This window comes from Trachypithecus francoisi, unplaced genomic scaffold (assembly GCF_009764315.1).
Source record: "Trachypithecus francoisi isolate TF-2019V2 unplaced genomic scaffold, Tfra_2.0 Lachesis_group2, whole genome shotgun sequence".
NCBI classification, from domain to species: domain Eukaryota; kingdom Metazoa; phylum Chordata; class Mammalia; order Primates; family Cercopithecidae; genus Trachypithecus; species Trachypithecus francoisi.
Window position 1 is genome coordinate 50073611 of NW_022681465.1, and position 21259 is coordinate 50094869.

The 21259-nt window shown below is 36.2% G+C and overlaps 1 pseudogene; it reads right to left on the reverse strand.

Annotated features, from left to right (window-relative positions):
- Positions 1-19746: 19746 nt before the first annotated feature.
- LOC117064436 lies at positions 19747-20267 on the reverse strand (annotated as a pseudogene).
- Positions 20268-21259: the final 992 nt, after the last annotated feature.

Consider the following 21259-nt stretch of genomic DNA (forward strand, 5'->3'; position numbering starts at 1 on the left):
GTTTAAAACCTGAAAGCCAAGCTACAAGTTAAATTCTCGGACCAGATTGAGAACCTGTCCTCCCATTTGGTGCACTTTTCTCTGATTGGTCCCCACCCTTCACCTATTTTTACACATACCTACCCTTTTCTAATTGTTTTTTCTACACTGTCGAGCCTACCTTTGAGTGCTGTCTTTGCTTTAAGGTTTTTTGCTTATTCACAAACCAGTCAGCACACACTCCCCATTCAGAGTCCATAAAAGGTCCCTGACCCAGCCACACAGGGAACTTTCCCACCCTCGGGTAGGGGAACCACCTGCCACATTCTCTTTCCACTGAGGTCTGTTTTGTTGTTCAATAAAATTCTTCTCTGCCCCTCTCATCCTTCAATGTCCAGCGTATCTTTATTTTCCCTGGGGATAGTACAAAAGCTCTGGAATCTCCGAATGCAGGTACAAGCTATTACACAGGTGAGCTGGGGCATGTCAGTGTGGCTGAGCAAGGCCTGGCCAAGGCATCACCAGCAGGGGGTCCCCGGTTTGCAAAGTGCCCAAGAAGAAAAATCCTCCATCAATAGCAAATTTGGATATTTGCTTATGTTAATTAGACTGGACTGCAATGTGCAAATGCAAAATTTTATTCACAAAATATTTCTAGTATTTGTTCCAAAATATTTCTTCCTTCTGCTCAGATTGTGAGGTTGTACTTCTCTATCCCATTTCAAGTCTAATGTTGCCGTGTGACTTGAATACATAGATAACATAGTGGTTTAGATGACATAAATAGAAAGTGGTGTTTAGGAATGGTGAAAGGGAGTGGTGATTCACCAGTCTCCTGACTTTATCCCTCAAGGTTACAGTGGTCATGGTAGTATTTGGGGATATTAACTCTTACTTTACTGAGTTGCTGAGTGACAAAGCTGAACAAAAATCCCTGACAGCCAGCACTGGGCATGTACTATGAGAGGAAATCAAAGTTTTGTTCTGTTAAACCATTGAGATTCAGGATTTGTTCTTATAGAAATACCTAGGCTAAAGTGTTTGGCTCAGAAGAAAAGAAATGATATTTGAAAGGAAACTGTAAAAAAAGCCTTTGGCAGTAGTTCTGTTATATTTTGAAGAAGTCCTAATACGATGATACTTCAAAAAGAGGCTAATTTAAGAAATATTTCAAAATACAACAGCAAACTAAAATCTGCTGAGGGGATAAGAATCTAAAAGCGTCAAAGAAACTACTAAAATAATATAAAGTGATAAGTGATGAAGCGCTTAAACAAAGGCAGTGATTAGGTAGAATTTTTAGGTAGTAGGTAATTTATATTTAGAACATAGTGTCATCATTTAGACTCAATAAAGCAGTAAAAATTAAAAGAGGCAGACAAAGAACAATTTATCCAGGTCAGGCACTTGAAAGATGCCCAAAGTTGGAAAATCTAACTCATAAAAGAGAAAAAGATTTATTAAAGGAAATAGCAAAATAGTATATGAAAATATAAATATGTATTTTATTTCCTCATATAGTTGTAATTATATTTTAATCTTTTGAGTATCAATTCAATTTTCAAATAAGTGAATCAATCATATGCAAAGAACAAATTCTGTACTATGTGCCATTTATGTCACTTAGTAAAATACAAAACTAGAGAAAAATTTTGCGACATATTAAGCACTTAAATTTTACCTTTTTATTCTTAAAATTTTGTAATCCTATAATTACATTTTTGAAAAATAAAACCAAAAATATGTAATTTGTATTAAAGGCATATTAACATTTTAAATTTATGATCTCAATCATTTCCAGTTGTGATGGAAAGTTCATATTGATTATACTTAATTTTTCAGTATGCATCAATAATCACTCTTTACAATAAATAAAACCTGGAAAGAGATTATATCTGAGGCTTTTGGTATAATAGATTATTAAATATTGGACAACAGAGAGGACATCCAACCCTTTTTTAAATAAAATTTATAATAAATTGGAAAGGAAAAAGAACGTACTTAACAGAAATATTCACATATTTATAAGGCAACTTAGAAAACAGAAAACAACAATGATTAATTAAGGGTAGTTAGTTGCAAAGGGAAGATTGCATAAATAAGCAGAGTTAACTGAGACATTTGCTCAGAAAATAATTTGGATTGGATTTTCCACAATTTTTTTAAAAATTGTATAATCTACGTGGAAATATCAGAAAATTCCTCCAGGGTCTCTGGCTTTAACAGTAACATAAAGCATTTGTCACAATACTCCTTTCCAATAATTCATTGACTACTCTTGTTTTTCTTTTTTCCTCTTACAAGACTCCAAACCTTGAGGGCATGGTTCATCATGAGAGTTGCATATTAGCTGAACTAAAGCAACTAATGAAGCTGACTGGAAGAACTGTTTTGACTGTCAAAGACAGACAAAATTGTCTTACTGTGGAAACTCTCCAAAATAAACCAACTGGAACCAAATGTTTGGATGACATTTGTATAGAGAAAGTGATATAAGCCATTAAGTTACTACTGCCCGGTTTGAGTTCCCTGGCTGATTATTATAAATCATTTCTCTTTTACTCATGTATAAATGGTTTCCAAAAGGAAAATAATATATTGAAAATGGCATTGATATTCGAAAATAGCTTGCTATGATAGCCAAAGTCTTTTAATCTGCTTAGGTAGTTTGCCTCCGGAATGAGGAAAGAGGGTAAATTCCTTAAACATTTTTCATTTAATACGGAAAGAATAAAATTAGTAGCAAATGGATGGCAAAAGTGACAACAAAGAAAGTAATCTTAGACAAGCGTATAATCGTTCTCAATACATTATTTTATAGCAGCATTGGCAGTTGCGATATGCTACATTTATGGAGCAGTAATTTAAGTCTCAAAAGGAACTAAAGTACTTTGCAAATTTAAATGCGTTTCTTCAGGGACCACTCTAACCACCACAAAAATAGCTGTTGCATTTCACCCCTAGGTAGTTACAAATTAAAGTGCAAAATAATTTTAAATGTTAGTTAAAGGATGGAGAAAAACACTGAAAGTAATAGTTGTTGCATGGAGAAGTTAAGTAGGCAGAACATAGTCAGCTGAAAGTTAGATAATTTAGCCAGGGCTCTAGGATGGCAATCCATGTATGTCTTCATTAAATGTAAAATGTATTACACTTTATGTGCTCAATGGATAAGACTTCTGGATTTCAGATAAAGCTTTCCAATTCATTTAGCTCCTTAGGCACTGATGAAACAGAAATGGCCAAAAAGAGGCTGATTGTGCATTATAATCTAGTGGTGAAAAATAATATATATTTCATTTAAAAAGTAAGTTTTAATATATGTCATGTTGTGGAAACCAGTTAGATGGCAACTAACTATTTTATTTTTTACTTGTTAACCCATCCGTCCATTCATTCACTAATTTTTACAAATACTTTTAAGGGGTCTTCCATATGCCTAACCTAGGCGGCAAGGCAATGTAGTGGTGAAAGTGGATGTGGTCTCACTTTCTGGTTTTAAGGACCTTAAATAATTGAGGACGAGACTGTAGGAATCATTTTAACCCCCAGGATAATTTAATACAATAAACATCTAAGGTTCAGCTCATAGATGGTCAGGACATGACAGATGTGAGGCTATATTCGATTTTACTTTGGATAGCACTATGTCCCTAACACTGTTACCCCAGGAAAAGCCTGTTTCTTCACAAAAATACATACCTACCTATTAATTTCTGCTGTAAGAAACAACCTTCTAAATTCTAGAATAGTGTTTTGTTTCATGAAATGTTTAATGTAAATACACAGAAGGTAAATGTCCTGGGAATAGCACTCACAGCCTTAGGACGACTCAAAGTAACACAGAGTGGAGGAAAAGGAACAGATTCGAAAGTCGTAGGTGATACTAGAAAGCATAGATTTTTCTGCTGACCAACTTATTCTAAATAAAAGTCATGATATAAAATTAAACATTGGGTAGCCACATTGTTCTGTTCTGTGAGTTTTTAACTGAGTGAGATAAATGAAGACATAACCCTGTGAATATCTGGCTCCCAACGCTCCCTGATTCAGAATCATGTTTATAAATTTAGGGTACAATACAGGTAGGATCTTTTTAAAGAATAAGAAGGCAAAGAATATTTCCTGTGGTTTCTTTGCAAAGTGTTATTGTCTTTATATTTTATTGAACTCTGCATAATGTGGTTTTTAGAGCTTAAAGAGCTCTATTTATAATTTTACAGTTTTCATATCTTGAAAATACATCTTTAAGGGTTAATCCTTTAACCCTCTTTTGGATTCTTATGTGTGCCACTGGGCTGAAAATCCTACAGGAAATGTTTACCCTTGTTCTTGACCACAGAATACTGATGCAGCTATAAGCAAGCTCACCTCTAAGCAAGGCACTAAGGTAGCCTCTCTACTTCACCACAGTTCATGGGGTCTCCAAGAGAAAGGTGTACCAAAACTTCCCCAGGTATGTGTATATGTGCTGTTCTCATCCTTTAGCACAAGCAGGGAAGAGAAAACATTTTAGCATGTTCACCAACTTAAAGTATACTATGGTCTGCTATCTTGTTTTATGAATGCTTTATTGTCAATTTTGAAAATACTGATTTGTTGTTTGATTAATAAATGAAATGCATTTTATTCTTGTTTATCCTGATGGACTTCAGTCTCCTCTCCTCCTTCTTTTGATCCTGGATGTTTTCTGCACATCTGAGCAAGTTGAGAGTGCATATATAAAATCCACATAGATTGATGGGATTTCATAGATTTCCCTCATAATAAATATAAGAATTACTAAGAACATCATGAGGGGAGCAAATGAGTGCTAGGCACTTAGGCATTGCAAAGGAATTTTTCTTATAAACTAACTTGCTAACATTAACTGTCCAAAAAGACAAAAAGGAAAAAAAAAAAAAAAAAAGAATTCCTGCTGCAATACCTGACTCTTCTAAAATAAAGCAGAAATCTTAAAATAAAAGAACAAAGATTTCTCAAAATGGCTGCCAGGTGAAACCTAGTTAAGAAATATACTTAGCCTTATACTATTCTACTGCTTACAACTAAAACAAAGACATTGATTAGCATAAATAAAATGAGAAAGAAAGGTACTACTAGTTTCTAGGTATTGTTTAGCTTCCCAAGACAAGTACAGATTGAAATCTTAGATTCTCATTCTGTATTGCTAGTCTTCAGCTTTCAGTATCTTTAAAGGCAATTCAAAAAATTGCAGTGGTTTGCTTATTGTTGTTGCTTCTGCGATTGTTATTTTATCTATTGCTTTTATTTGACTGGGGTGACAGTCCTTATTAAGTTCTTGGGTTTTTAAGATTTTATTTGAACTTCATTTTACTGAGACTATATCCAGAGGATGCCATTTATCTCTTTTGTGCCTAAGTATTCTTACTGTGAAGAAAAAAAGATTGGGTACTTATAAAATTCTGTGGTGAGGTAAAACGTTCTATAAAAGTGCATCTCAAGAGAATTCCTTATATGATATTTGATATGGAGTCTGTTTTTTCTTCTCTGTATAACACCTTATGACTACTATATATTTTCAAGCAAACTTGTTTAACTTTTGAAAAGCAGATGAAATATGAATGCTTTTACAAATTTAAGTTACAGATTGTAATCAGAACACCAAGTTTATAGCAGGTCACTATTATTTCTAACTTTTAACATAATTTTATTTCTTTTTTAAAAAATAAAAATAGTAGCTTTAAAAATTCAGTTTAATTTTTAGTTCAAGATGGTGGCCTGAAAAATTATACTTAAATTTGTTTCCACCATAAAACTCGACTTAAATTACAGTAAATATTTAGTGGAATAGGTAAAATTCATAAAAACACGGAGAATATTTTAAGCTGCCTGAATAGTTTTTTCCCCCACAAAATCTCTAGATAATATGAAGAAGATGGGATAGAGGAAGCAAATAAACCACACTGGAGAAAACTGCAGACCAGCAGAGCAAAAGAGGCACAAGAAAAATTGCCACTAGTCGTAAAACTAATTCTACTCAAGCTTCTCAAGTATAACTTTATAATATTTGTGAAAAAAATAAAATTAGAAGATAAAAAATATAAAACTTTATTTCCCAAAATAAGCTCCATAAAGGTCAAGGCAATTTTGAAAGCAGTAATACCAGCTTTTTAGTCTATCCCTAAAGAACTTTAACCCCATCAATGAATTTAAACATATAAATGCCATCTTTTTACATTATAAACTGAAGAAAAATGGTTACCCATTACATATATATTTTTTTTAATTTGGAAAGAAGATATGCTAGATAAAGTCAAATCAGGACTGTAAAGTGTATGACTAATAATTTCCCATCCAAATTCTCACTAAATTACTCGTTTCATGAGAGAAATGAGCAAGAGCATTATCAAGGTGGAGAAGGACTCTCTGTTGAAGCTTTTCCATGTGTTTTTTCTGCTAAAGCTAACTTTCTTAAAACATTCTCATAATAAATAGATGTTACTGTTCTTCAGTCCTCCAGAAAATCAACAAGCAAAATGCTTTGCGCATCGCATATAACTGTTGCCATCATCTTTGCAATGGACCAGTCTGCTTTTGCATTAACTAGACCACTTCCTCCTCTTGGTAGCCATTGTTTTGATTGTGCTTTGTCTTCAGTATCATACTGGAAAAGCCATGTTTCACCTTCTATTATAAATTCTTTGAAGAAATTCTTCAGGCTCTTGATCTCAGATGTTTAAAATTTCCAGTGAAAGCTCTGCTTTTGTCTGCAGCTGATCTGGGTTGCAGTGGTTTTGGCACCCATCAAATAGACGATTTTCCCAAGTTAAATTTTTCAGTCAGAATTGTGTAAGTTGAACCTACTGAAATGTCTGTGGTGTTGGCTATTGTTTACGCTGTTTGGTGTTTCGTTTTTGAGACAGAGCCTTGCGCTGTCACCCAGGCTGAAGTGCAGCGGCTCAATCATAGCTCTCTGCAGCCTTGACTGCTGCTTCACTGCAGTGATTCTCTCCACTCAGCCTCCGGAGTAGCTGAGACCACAGGCAAGCACCACAAGGACCAGCTAATTTTGTTTTTAAATCTTTTGTAGAGATGGGGTACCCCTACATTGCCGAGACTGGCGTTTGTGCTGTTAGTAATTGCTTTCTCCTCAATTAGGACATGAACAAGGTTAATTTTTTTTCTCACAAGTTGATGTGGCTGACCTGTCATTGAGGACTTCAGTTTCAACATTGTCTGGCGCCTTCTTACAAGTTATCGGTTAGTTATCCATTATTAAACTGCTGATTTTTTGGCGGCATTGACCTATAAACATTTTGTAAACCATCCATGATTTCACCATTCTTCCACAAAAGTTTCACCATAAGTTTGATATTAGTTCTTGCTTTAATTTTTGTGGAATCTATGTTGCTCTGCTAGGGAATCTTTTCAAACGGGTATCTTATTCTGCTTAGTGCCTCAGATTAGATCTTGTTCAGACAAGTTATAACAAATTAGTACCAGTTCATTTTGGTGTAAAAAATTTTAAAATCCATGCATAGCTTTTTCATAATATAAATTTTCATGAACTTTTTAGAGACACTTCATATATTTAGAGTTAGCAGATACATAGAATTTTGTACTACAGAATCACTGATGGAGTGTGATTTTTTTCCCTTCTTACTGAAAATAAAATTTTTTTTAAAGAAGTAAAAAAGTCTCCTAGGAAGTGGAGTAGGCCTCTAAATATAAATGTTGACAATTGAAAGTAAATCTCATCTTATTTTGGTTTTGGAGAAAATGACAGTATATTGCAACCTGCCCAGCTAAGCATTCAAGTAAAAATTTTTCTAAATATGTACAAATAACTTTTTTTTTTTTTTTTTTTTTTGAGACGGAGTCTCACTCTGTCGCCCAGGCTGGAGTGCAGTGGCCGGATCTCAGCTCACTACAAGCTCCGCCTCCCGGGTTTACTCTATTCTCCTGCCTCAGCCTCCCGAGTAGCTGGGACTACAGGGTCCCGCCACCTCGCCTGGCTAGTGTTTTGTACTTTTTAGTAGAGATGGGGTTTCACCATCTTAGCCAGGATGGTCTCGATCTCCTGACCTCGTGATCCGCCCGTCTCGGCTTCTCAAAGTGCTGGGATTACAGGCTTGAGCCACCGTGCCCGGTGTACAAATAACTTCTAAGCAGATCTTTCATTCCAGGCATAAGACTACTGAGAAAGTAACTAGAATATGGATAAAATTACTTTCATTAAGTATCCTTAGTGTATAATTAGAGATAGAAATTAAAAAAGGAACAGTAAAGAAAAATAAAACAATAAGATAGAAGACATGAGATGAACAAATAGAACAAATAATACTAGAGAAAAAGGAATACTTTGGGACATATAATATTATATTTTAAATTCTTATCAATATTCTTAGGGAGATCAGAGAACACAAAATATCTTTAGAGCAAAATCACATTGCTACTCACAGGCAAAAGTGTCAGAGAACAAAAAAGATTTCTGGAAATTACAAATATTTTATACAACACTTCCAACTTCTGCTCCGGGAATATAGAGAGCTAAAAGGAGCGTCACTTTCACTTTTCTAATGTAATATTAACTTAAAATTCATTTTTTTTTCCAAACCCATGGGAAAACAAAGCAAAGACCTAACCTCCAATCTAAGGAAAGACAGACACCTACAGAGAGAGAAGAAGTGAGTTCACATACTTAGCTAAGGTAGATATACCATAGACTTGTAAGAACTCAACTAGAATAGTTGGTGAGTTGCTTTAGGCCAAATGTGTTAGACTTTAAGCCAAGTGTGAAGTTGCTTTAAGCCAAGTGTGGAGTCCCCGAAAGTTCACAGAATTTGGGAAAGTCGCTATTATTTGAAAGGTATTTTCTGAACAAATCCATCTAGGCCTTCACAGATAACATCAAAATGTCCAATATCATGTAGATCTGAGAAGAGGAAGCAGCACCTTTGTGGGCAGGGCAAGAAACTCCACCTAGATCCTGTAGCTTTAGCTTTCTAATATTTCCCCTATATAATTTGTAAAGGGAGGATCAATAAACACTGTCACCCTTAGGTTTAAAACTCATTATATCTATGGGAATGAAACAGAAAAACAAGCAAACAAACAAACAAACACTTTCTGGGAGATTGTCAGGAATAGGCACTGGACCCAGAAAGACAGCTTGGGAAGGGCAAAGAGAACAGATGATGCCTCAGCCTAAGATTTAGGTATGTAAAACTTGCCTATAACTGAGGCTTATTCAGAGTAACAAGGAATGCTCAATCCCCACTGACCCTTCCACCATTAAACAGCCAAGGATTGAATGGAAAGTAACAGTAGAAAATTGCTAAGAGTAATAGGTAAAGAAAGGCATGCCAAGAGGCTTTCTCTGAGGCATAGCACAAAGGGAGGACTTTAAAAAAGCCTAGCAGGCACTGCTCTGGAAAACTAACCCCGTTCCTAAACACAAGTTATCCTACCGAAATTTAAAGAGCGTAACTATGGCAACAGTAACCTCAAATCTAGCTCAGCTCCCCAACCAATAAAAGGCAGTATCAGATTGGGTAAAAATCCAAGAACCAAATACATGCTGCCTATAAGAATCCTACTTTAAATATAAGGAGAAACAACGAATAACATAAATGAAAAAGGAAGGAGAAAGATGTATAATACAATCATTAACAAATAAAGATGACACTTTATTTTAAAGTATCATCTTTAAAGATGACTGCTAAAGTACTTTTCATTTCAAATAACATTCAGGGGTAAAGGACATAATATTTCCAAGATAATATAATGAAATGTAAATGTAACTAAATACAGAACTCTCCCCACCACAATAAAAAAGGTAGATGTGAAAAAGAAATAGAAAAGTCCAATTATATTTAAGGAGTTCAATACTTCTAAGTAATTGATAGGGCAGTTTCAGTGAAAAAAAAAAAAATACAACAACAGAAAAACAAAAACAACAAAAACACAGGCTAAAATAGACCATAATAGCACTAGACCATAACAGTCAACTAGAGCTGACTTTTGCAGAACATTTCACTTAACAAAGGTAGAATAAGCTTTCTTTTTAGGTATATATGAAACATTCACCAATACTGACTTTATTCTGGGCTATAAAAAAGAGATCATCAAATTTATAATATTATAAATCAAACAAACAATGTGCTTTGAACATAAGAGAATTAAAGTAAAAGGCAATAAAAGAAAGATATACATTTTTATGACTATAGCTTTGTACTATAATTTTAAATCAGGAAGTGTGATGCCTCCAACTTGTTTTTTTCTTTTTTAGAATTGCTTTGGCTAGTTAGGGTCTTTTGTGTTGCTTACAAATGTTAGTATTGCTTATTTCTGTTTCTGTGAAAAATGTCATTGAAATTTGGAGAGTAGACTGTGTTGAATCTGTATATTGATTTGGGTAATATGGGTATTTTAACAATATAAATTGTTTTCATGCATGAGCATGTAATATCTTTTTTATTTATTCCATCCTCTGCAATTTCTTTCATAAATGTTTTACGGTTTTCAGTGTACAGGTCTTTTACTACTTTGACTAAATTCATCCTAAAGTATTTTATTTTATTTTATTTTTGGATGCTATCATAAGTAAGATTGTTTTCTTCATTTCTTTTGTAGCTAGGTTGTTATTTCTGTATAAGAATACTGTAGATGTTTGTATTTTTTTTAATCTTACAACTTTACTGAATTAATTTCAACAGTTCTTTTTGGTGGAGGCTTTTGTGTTTTCTACATATAGGATCATGAAATCAATAAATAGAGGTAATTGTACTTCTTTTTTTTTCCAATGTAAATACCATTTGTGTGTGTATGCATGTATTTATGTATGTATGTATATAGGTATGTTCAATTACTTTTGATCATATTTCCAGTACTATGATGAATAGAAGTGATGAGAGTGGGTATCCTTGCCTTGTATCAAATCTTGGATAACAAGCTTTCAGTTTCTCACTATTAATTATGATGTTACCTGAGAGTTTTTCATAAATGACTTTTATATGTTGAGAAACTTTCCTTCTGTATATAAACTCTTGAGAGCTTTTATTGAGAAAAGTTATTGAACTTTGCCGAATGTTTTCCTGTGTCAGTTGGGATGATTATGTGTGTTTGTCTTTCAGTTAGTTAATGTAATTACTACATTCATTGATCTGCATGTGTTAAGCCTGACAACACATGCAAATACATGTGCAAATCCATGTGTTATTACTCCATCATGATGTATAATCTTTCTGACACACTGTTGAATTCAATTTGCAAGCTATAGTAATCAGAACAGTATGATACTGGCATTAAAACAGATAGATACAACAGTGGAACAGAGTCTAGAGCCCCATAACAAATCCAAACAAATCTGATATGGTGAATTAATTTTTGATAAGCATACCAAGAATAAGTAATGGGGAAATGAAAGTGTATTCAATAAATAGTACTGGAAAAACTGAAGTTCCACACGCAAAAGAATAAAGTTGGGCCCTTACCTAATATTGTGCATAAAAATCATCTCAAAATGGAAAAATATCTAAATGGAATACCTGAAACCATAAAACTCCTAGAAGAAAACATGGGAAGAAATCTCCTTGACATTGGCCTTGGTAGTCATTTCTTGGATATTACACCAAAAGCGTAGGCTACAAAAGCAAAAATAAATGGGACTACATTAAATTAACAATTGTCTGCATAACAAAGAAGATGACTTCCAAATCAGACAGACAGACACTCTTCTGTCTGTCTGTTTTAAGCAACAAAATGAACAGATAACCTAAGGATCTGGAAAAAATATTTGCAAACCATGTATCTCATAAGGATTTATCAATCAAAATTATAAAGAACTCATACAACTCAAAAATAAGAATACATACTATTATATATAAAACAAACTATTTTACTAGTTAATTTCTTAGTTTTGATAATTGTCATAACGTAATGAAAGACTAACCCTCAGAAGTAAAAACTGGGTAAAAGGTAGGGTGGAACTACGTATTATTTTTGAAACTCTTCTCTAAGTCTAAAATTGTTTTAAAAATATTTAATTAAAATTTTTAACTTTTAAAGTTTTGTAAGGTAACATTGATAAAATGGTCTGAATCTGATGCAAAAGTCAATTAGGTAGAAAATATCATAGAAAATTGATTGATGTAAAGTTCAATCCAAGTATGTGCAACTATTAAAGTGAAAACATACAAAGTGGAGGGAGAAAATATGAAGAAAATATTAGAAACAAATTATTCAGAAAAAAACATGTGTCATCACGTTAAATGTGTTGTGTTGACTAAATACCTCACAGAAAACACGTAAACATTCCCACCCCCTTTTTTCTGCATTTCATTATTTATTTAGATGTTTAGGCTCTCACAGTAGGTTTTATTATTATTATTATTATTATTATTATTATTATACTTTAAGTTCTAGGGTACATGTGCATAGCGTGCAGGTTTGTTACATATGTATACTTGTGCCATGTTGGTGTGCTGCACCCATCAACTCATCATTTACATCAGGTATAAGTCCCAATGCAGTCCCTCCCCCCTCCTGCCTCCCCGTGATAGGCCCTGGTGTGTGATGTTCCCCTTCCCGAGTCCAACTGATCTCATTGTTCAGTTCCCACCTATGAGTGAGAACATGCGGTGTTTGGTTTTCTGTTTTTGTGATAGTTTGCTGAGAATGATGGTTTCCAGCTGCATCCATGTCCCTACAAAGGATGCAAACTCATCCTTTTTTATGGCTGCATAGTATTCCATGGTGTATATGTGCCACATTTTCTTGATCCAGTCTGTCACTGATGGACATTTGGGTTGATTCCAAGTCTTTGCTATTGTGAATAGTGCCACAATAAACATACATGTGCATGTGTCTTTATAGCAGCATGATTTATGATCCTTTGGGTATATACCCAGTAATGGGATGGCTGGGTCATATGGTACATCTAGTTCTAGATTCTTGAGGAATCGCCATACTGTTTTCCATAACAGTTGAACTAGTTTACAATCCCACCAACAGTGTAAAAGTGTTCCTATTTCTCCACATCCTCTCCAACACCTGTTGTTTCCTGACTTTTTAATGATTGCCATTCTAACTGGTGTGAGATGGTATCTCATTGTGGTTTTGATTTGCATTTCTCTGATGGCAAGTGATGATGAGCATTTTTTCATGTGTCTGCTGGCTGTATGCATGTCTTCTTTTGAGAAATGTCTGTTCATATCCTTTGCCCACTTTTTGATGGGGTTGTTTGTTTTTATCTTGTAAATTTGTTTGAGTTCTTTGTAGGTTCTGGATATTAGCCTTTTGTCAGATGAGTAGATTGCAAAAATTTTCTCCCATTCTGTAGGTTGCCTGTTGACTCTGATGGTAGTTTCTTTTGCTGTGCAGAAGCTCTTTAGTTTAATTAGATCCCATTTGTCAATTTTGGCTTTTGCCGCCATTGCTTTTGGTGTTTTAGACATAAAGTCCTTGCCCATGCCTATGTCCTGAATGGTACTACCTAGGTTTTCTTCTAGGGTTTTTATGGTATGAGGTCTAACATTTAAGTCTCTAATCCATCTTGAATTAATTTTCGTTTAAGGAGTAAGGACAGGATCCAGTTTCAGCTTTCTACTTATGGCTAGCCAATTTTCCCAGCACCATTTCTTAAATAGGGAATCCTTTCCCCATTTCTTGTTTCTCTCAGGTTTGTCAAAGATCAGATGGCTGTAGCTGTGTGGTATTATTTCTGAGGACTCTGTTCTGTTCCATTAATCTATATCTCTGTTTTGGTACCAATACCATGCTGTTTTGGTTACTGTAGCCTTGTAGTATAGTTTGAAGTCAGGTAGCGTGATGCCTTCAAGTTTGTTCTTTTGACTTAGGATTGTCTTGGCAATGCGGGCTCTTTTTTGGTTCCATATGAACTTTAAAGCAGTTTTTTTCCAATTCTGTGAAGAAAGTCATTGGTAGCTTGATGGGGATGGCATTGAATCTATAAATGACCTTGGGCAGTATGGCCATTTTCACGATATTGATTCTTCCTATCCATGAGCATGGAATGTTCTTCCATTTGTTTGTGTCCTCTTTTTTTCACTGAGCAGTGGTTTGTAGTTCTCCTTAAAGAGGTCCTTTACATCCCTTGTAAGTTGAATTCCTAGGTATTATATTCTCTTTGAAGCAATTGCGAATGGAAGATCATTCCTGATTTGGCTCTCTGTTTGTCTGTTACTGGTGTATAAGAATGCTTGTGATTTTTGCACATTAATTTTGTATCCTGAGACTTTGCTGAAGTTGCTGATCAGCTTAAGGAGATTTTCGGCTGAGACAATGGGGTTTTCAAAATATATATTCATGTCATCTGCAAACAGGGACAATTTGACTTCTTTTCCTAACCGAATGCCCTTGATTTCTTTCTCTTGCCTGATTGCCCTAGCCAGAACTTCCAACACTATGTTGAATAGGAGTGGTGAGAGAGCGCATCCCTGTCTTGTGCCAGTTTTCAAAGGGAATTTTTCCAGTTCTTCTAGTTTTTGCCCATTCAGTATGATATTGGCTGTGGGTTTGTCATAAATAGCTCTTATTATTTTGAGGTACGTTCCATCAATACCGAATTTATTGAGCCTTTTTAGCATGAGGGCTGTTGAATTCTGTCAACGGCCTTTTCCGAATCTATTGAGATGATCATGTGGTTCTTGTCTTTGGTTCTGTTTATATGCTGGATTACGTTTATTGATTTGCGAATGTTGAACCAGCCTTGCATCCCAGGGATGAAGCCCACTTGATCATGGTGGATAAGCTTTTTGATGTGCTGCTGAATCCGGTTTGCCAGTATTTTATTGAGGATATTTGCATCGATGTTCATCAGGGATATTGGTCTAAAATTCTCTTTTTTTGTTGTGTCTCTGCCAGGCTTTGGTATCAGGATGATGTTGGCCTCATAAAATGAATTAGGGATGATTCCGTCTTCTTCTATTGATTGGAATAGTTTCAGAAGGAATGGTACCAGCTCCTCCTTGTACCTCTGGTAGAATTCAGCTGTGAATCCATCTGGTCCTGGACTTTTTTGGTGGGTAGGCTATTAATTATTGCCTCAATTTTGGAGCCTGTTATTGGTCTATTCAGGGATTCAACTTCTTCCTGGTTTAGTCTTGGAAGAGTCTAAGTGTCCAGGAAATTATCCATTTCTTCTAGATTTTCTAGTTGATTTGCGTAGAGGTGTTTATAGTATTCTCTGATGGTAGTTTGTATTTCCGTGGGGTCGGTGGTGATATCCCCTTTATCATTTTTTATTGCATCTATTTGATTCTTCTCTCTTTTCTTCTTTATTAATCTTCCTAGTGGTCTGTCAATTTTGTTGATCTTTTCAAAAAACCAACTCCTGGATTCATTGATTTTTTGGAGGGTTTTTTGTGTCTCTATCTCCTTCAGTTCTGCTCTGATCTTAGTTATTTCTTGCCTTCTGCTAGCTTTTGAATGTGTTTGCTCTTGCCTCTCTAGTTCTTTTAATTGTGATGTTAGAGTGTCAATTTTAGATCTTTCCAGCTTTCTCTTCTGGGCATTTAGTGCTATAAATTTCCCTCTACACACTGCTTTAAATGTGTCCCAGAGATTCTGGTATGTTGTATCTTTGTTCTCATTGGTTTCAAAGAACATCTTTATTTCTGCCTTCATTTCGTTATGTACCCAGTAGTGATTCAGGAGCAGGTTATTCAGTTTCCATGTAGGTGAGCGGTTTTGATTGAATTTCTTAGTCCTGAGCTCTAGTTTGATTGCACTGTAGTCTGAGAGACAGTTTGTTATAATTTCTGTTCTTGTACATTTGCTGAGGAGTGCTTTACTTCCAATTATGTGGTCAATTTTGGAATAAGTGTGATGTGGTGGTGAGAACAATGTATATTCTGTTGATTTGGGGTGGAGAGTTCTATAGATGTCTATTAGGTCTGCTTGCTGCAGAGATGAGTTCAATTCCTGAATATCCTTGTTAACTTTCTGTCTCGTTGATCTGTCTAATGTTGACAGTGGGGTGTTGAAGTCTCCCATTATTATTGTATGGGAATCTAAGTCTCTTTGTAAGTCTCTAAGGACTTGCTTTATGAATCTGGGTGCTCCTGTATTGTGCATATATATTTAGGATAGTTAGCTCTTCCTGTTGAATTGATCCCTGTACCATTATGTAATGTCCTTCTTTGTCTCTTTTGTTCTTTGATGGTTTAAAGTCTGTTTTATCAGAGACTAGGATTGCATCCCCTGCTTTTTTTTGTTCTCCATTTGCTTGGTAGATCTTTCTCCATCCCTTTATTTTGAGCCTATGTATGTCTCTGCATGTGAGATGGGTCTCCTGAATATAGCAGACTGATGGGTCTTGACTCTTTATCCAGTTTGCCAGTCTGTGTCTTTTAATTGGAGCATTTAGTCCATTTACATTTAAGGTTAATATTGTTATGTGTGAACTTGATCCTGCCATTATGATATTAACTGGTTATTTTGCTCGTTAGTTGATGCAGTTTCTTCCTAGCTTCGATGGTCTTTACATTTTGGCATGTTTTTGCAATGGCTGGTACCGGTCGTTCCTTTCCATGTTTAGTGCTTTCTTCAGGGTCTCTTGTAAGGCAGGCCTGGTGGTGACAAAATCTCTAAGCATTTGTTTATCTGTAAAGGATTTTATTTCTCCTTCGCTGATGAAGCTTAGTTTGGCTGGATATGAAATTCTGGGTTGAAAATTCTTTTCTTTAAGAACGTTGAATATTGGCCCCCACTCTCCTCTGGCTTGTAGAGTTTCTGCCGAGAGATCTGCTGTTAATTTGATGGGCTTCCCTTTGTGGGTAACCCGACCTTTCTCTCTGGCTGCACTTAAGATTTTTTCCTTCATTTCAACTTTGGTGAATCTGGCAATAATGTGTCTTGGAGTTGCTCTTCTCGAGGAGTATCTTTGTGGCGTTCTCTGTATTTCCTGAATTTGAATGTTGGCCTTCCCTACTAGTTTGGGGAAGTTCTCCTGGATGATATCCTGAAGAGTGTTTTCCAAGTTGGTTCCATTTTCCCCCTCACTTTCAGGCACCCCAATCAGACGTAGATTTGGTCTTTTTACATAATCCCATACTTCTTGCAGGCTTTGTTCATTTCTTTTTCTTCTTTTTTCTTTTGGTTTCTCTTCTCGCTTCTTTTCATTCCTTTGATCCTCAATCGCTGATACTCTTTCTTCCAGTTGATCGAGTCGGTTACTGAAGCTTGTACACTTGTCTCGTATTTCTCGTGTCATGGTTTTCAACTCTGTCATTTCGTTTATGGCCTTCTCTGCGTTAATTATTCCAGTTATAAATTCTTCCACTCTTTTTTCAAGATTTTTAGTTTCTTTGCGCTGGGTACGTAATTCCTCCTTTAGCTCTGAGAAGTTTGATGGACTGAAGCCTTCTCTCATCTCGTCAAAGTCATTCTCCGTCCAGCTTTGATCCATTGCTGGCGATGAGCTTCACTCCTTTGCAGGGGGAGATGCACTCTTATTTTTTGAATTTCCAGCTTTTCTGCCCTGCTTCTTCCCCATCTTTGTGGTTTTATCTGCCTCTGGTCTTTGATGATGGTGAGTTACTGATGGAGTTTTGGTGTAGGTGTCCTTCCTGTTTGATAGTTTTCCTTCTAACAGTCAGGACCCTCAGCTGTAGGTCTGTTGGAGATTGCTTGAGGTCCACTCCAGACCCTGTTTGCCTGAGTATCAGTAGCAGAGGCTGCAGAAGATAGAATATTGCTGAACAACGAGTGTACCTGTCTGATTCTTACTTTGGAAACTTCCTCTCAGGGGTGTATTCCACCATGTCAGGTGTGGGGTGTCAGTCTGCCCCTAGTGGGGGATGTCTCCCAGTTAGGCTCCTCAGGGGTCAGGGACCCACTTGAGCAGGTAGTCTGTCTGTTCTCAGATCTCAACCTCCATGTTGGGAGATCCACTGGTCTTTTCAAAGCTGTCATACAGAGTCATTTGCATCTGCAGAGGGTTCTGCTGCTTTTTTGTTGTTGTTGTTGTTGTTAAGCTGTGCCCTGTCCCCAGAGGTGGAGTCTACAGAGACAGGCAGGCTTCCTTGAGCTGCTGTGTGCTCCACCCAGTTCGATCTTCCCAGGGCTTTGTTTACCTACTTAAGCCTCAGCAATGGTGGGCGCCCCTCCCCCAGCCTCACTGCTGCCTTGCGGTTAGTTCGCAGACTGCTGTGCTAGCAATGAGGGAGACTCCGTGGGCATGGGACCCTCCCAGCCAGGTGTGGGATATAGTCTCCTGGTGTGCCCGTTTGCTTAAAGCGCAGTATTGGGGTGGGAGTTACCCGATTTTCCAGGTGTTGTGTGTCTCAGTTTCCCTGGTTAGGAAAAGGGATTCCCTTCCCCCTTGCGCTTCCCAGGTGAGGCCATGCCTCGCCCTGCTTCAGCTCTTGCTGGTTGGGCTGCAACGGCTGATCAGCACCGATTGTCCGGCACTCCCTAGTGAGATGAACCCAGTACCTCAGTGGAAAATGCAGAAATCACCGGTCTTCTGTGTTGCTCACGCTGGGAGTTGGAGACTGGAGCTGTTCCTATTCGGCCATCTTGCTCCGCCCCACCCCCCCAGTAGGTTTTTAAAGCTGGTACACACTGACAAATTATTTCTCCCACAGAACTACAAAACATAGCCCCAGACAGTATAAATATATAGTTGACCTAATACTAATGCACATCACCATTTATCAATTACATAATAAAACAAATTATCAGGTATCCAAATATTAAGTTACATAGCTCAAAAGACAAATAAAATATTAGGTATTTGCTCAATTTATTAGCAGAAACCCACTTTTTAAATTTTTTTGCAGGAGAAGTCAAGAAGAAAAGGGAAAAACATTACAATTCAAACAAAAGTAAGTTGGTAAACAACTTCTGATGAGTATGGAAAAAAAATTACAAGAATTTCAAAAATTTTATGAATAAGAATTGTTTTGGTTACTATAACAAAACAATTCTACCTTTAAAAAAATTTGCTAAGCTAAAGAGCATATTCTACATGTTCTGCACAAGAAAAAGACAATATTTTGCTAAAAATAATTAATAGCCCTCTCCCATTCTGTTCTCCAGCCCTCCCTGTTAAGTTGTATCTCAGAGTGCAAACATTACATTAACTCTAAGTCTGTTTTTTCTGAAGACATTAAATGCATACTTCTGTATAATATAGATTTTCAAAATGGAGGTTTTTACATAACAGCACAAAGTAAGATTTATAGATACATGTTAAGTAATCACTGTAAGACTTGCTAAAAAACATCAGTGTTTAAGTAAACCTGATGTCGGGGGGGTGTAAACATGAAGTGAGCAAGCAAATAACCATGTAGGCCCTACTTTCAGTGTTTGAAAAGATTAAAGGAATAAACCACATTAAGGCCTAGAGTGTTCATAGTTCCTGGGATTTTAGTTCTGTATGATACTAAAAATATGCAATTACTGTGCTGGGTATTTTGGCACCTAATCTTCTTAAATTTCTTGTATGTTGTTAAGATTCTGGCATGGGAATAGATTTAAACAAGACATAGCTCAACAATGCACGATTTCAGGAAAGGTCAACTGGTATAAATGACAAGCACACTTTAAATACTGACAGTCAGAAATCTTTTGCCAAGTGTCCAAATAGGTTGATTCTAACCCAAACATAGAGATTGCCAGATCTGTCTAGCATGTGTCCTGGTAAAACTGCCTTTCAATACTCCTACAGAAGATTCATTAGACATATTCACTGAGCCAACACATTGTCTAATATGTATAACAAATTAGGTCGTCTCAAGTTCCACTTCCAAAGCATTAGCATGAGGCACCCCAGTTTTACTGAATGAAACAGTAGTTTCTATGACCTTTGGAGTCTTTGAAGAGCAGCTATATTTTAGGACGATACTTCTCCAACTACAAAAGTTTCTTGCTGTTAAATGCTTCATGCTGGTTTTGTCTCATAAATTATACTATATCTTCATATTTCATTCCACTTTCAATTAATGCTAAGGAACAAGTACTGGAGCTCTCTGAAGGCCTGCAACACAATGAATAGCAATACAACAACCAGGCTCTTCACAAAACTTAATTTTTACACTACTTAGCCAGTCATCAACCATCTAGCTGGATAGTGGTGCACCATCATTAAAAGGCCAATCGAGATCATGGATACGTTCTTTCTCCACAAGAGTAGTGTCGTAAGTTGCTTCACATGCTCTCACTATTGTAGTAACTCCATAATTCTTAAGTTCCTCTATAAATTTGTTCAAGGTCACATTGGTTGGAGTGTGTATAATAAGAAATCTCATGTTCTTGTGTGTGATTTCCACAGGAGCTGGGCAGTTCACTCAAATCATGTTAATTTAGTTAAATAAAGAAAACATTCAATAGGTTTATGAAAGAATTTAAAAATTGAGTACAGAAATGATGCAAAGAAAGTGAAGGCTACTTCAATATACTCCACTTGAAATTTTCAGTGCTTTCAATATGAAGTTGTAAGTAATAATAAATGAAATGAACCGCCTTAACAAGAAGCAGTAGTTCTTCAATCCTGTAATACTGAGGCAACAGAAAGGAAGGGCACTGAGGTTTACCCCATCTAGGTGATAACTCTTGTAAAATGCTCTGCGAGTCTCAGTTTAACACTTCCGTGTCCAGGATAACCATTCTTATGGGGCGTTCCCTACAGTTCACTTGTCTGCATAGAGTTGGCTGTGTGCCTGGTAGTAATCTCTGCCTGCCCTTCAGAAACTCCATCCATGTGTGACCGAGAACACCACAGAACTGAGGAATATGTTTACTCATTGAAGATTGTGGCCTAATCATACAGCCGGTCCTCACAGGCCACAGCGGCGGCGGTGGTTGCTGGGCAGTTGGGGGGAGGGGGTAGTGGTGGTCGCAGGGCGGTGGGCGCCCCAAATTCCTTCTTTTAAAATCATAAGTAATAAGTTTTCGAATCACTATGGACAAAAAGAAGGTTGCATATGAACGTCAGATTTCTTGAGAACAATATTGGATGATATGTAATGAAACAATGCAGAAATATCTCCAGAATCTTGACTGTAATAACTTTGAACCCACAGTCATAAACTATCAAAGCTAAAACCAAAGGAAATAAAAAATATATTTATAGATAGACAAAGTATAGTGTTAGTGACCATATCTGTTATTTGTAGAAAACAGAAAAAAACTTGAACATATGCTCTAGCAAAATGAGAAAGGAATTCTAAAAAGATGAATAATGGAAAACAGGAGCTTCCGTTGAAAAAAATAATCCAAGAACAAATGGGCAAGCCCCTTTAGAAAGCAATCAGTAATATGTAAAACATTTTTTTAGTACTATGATAAA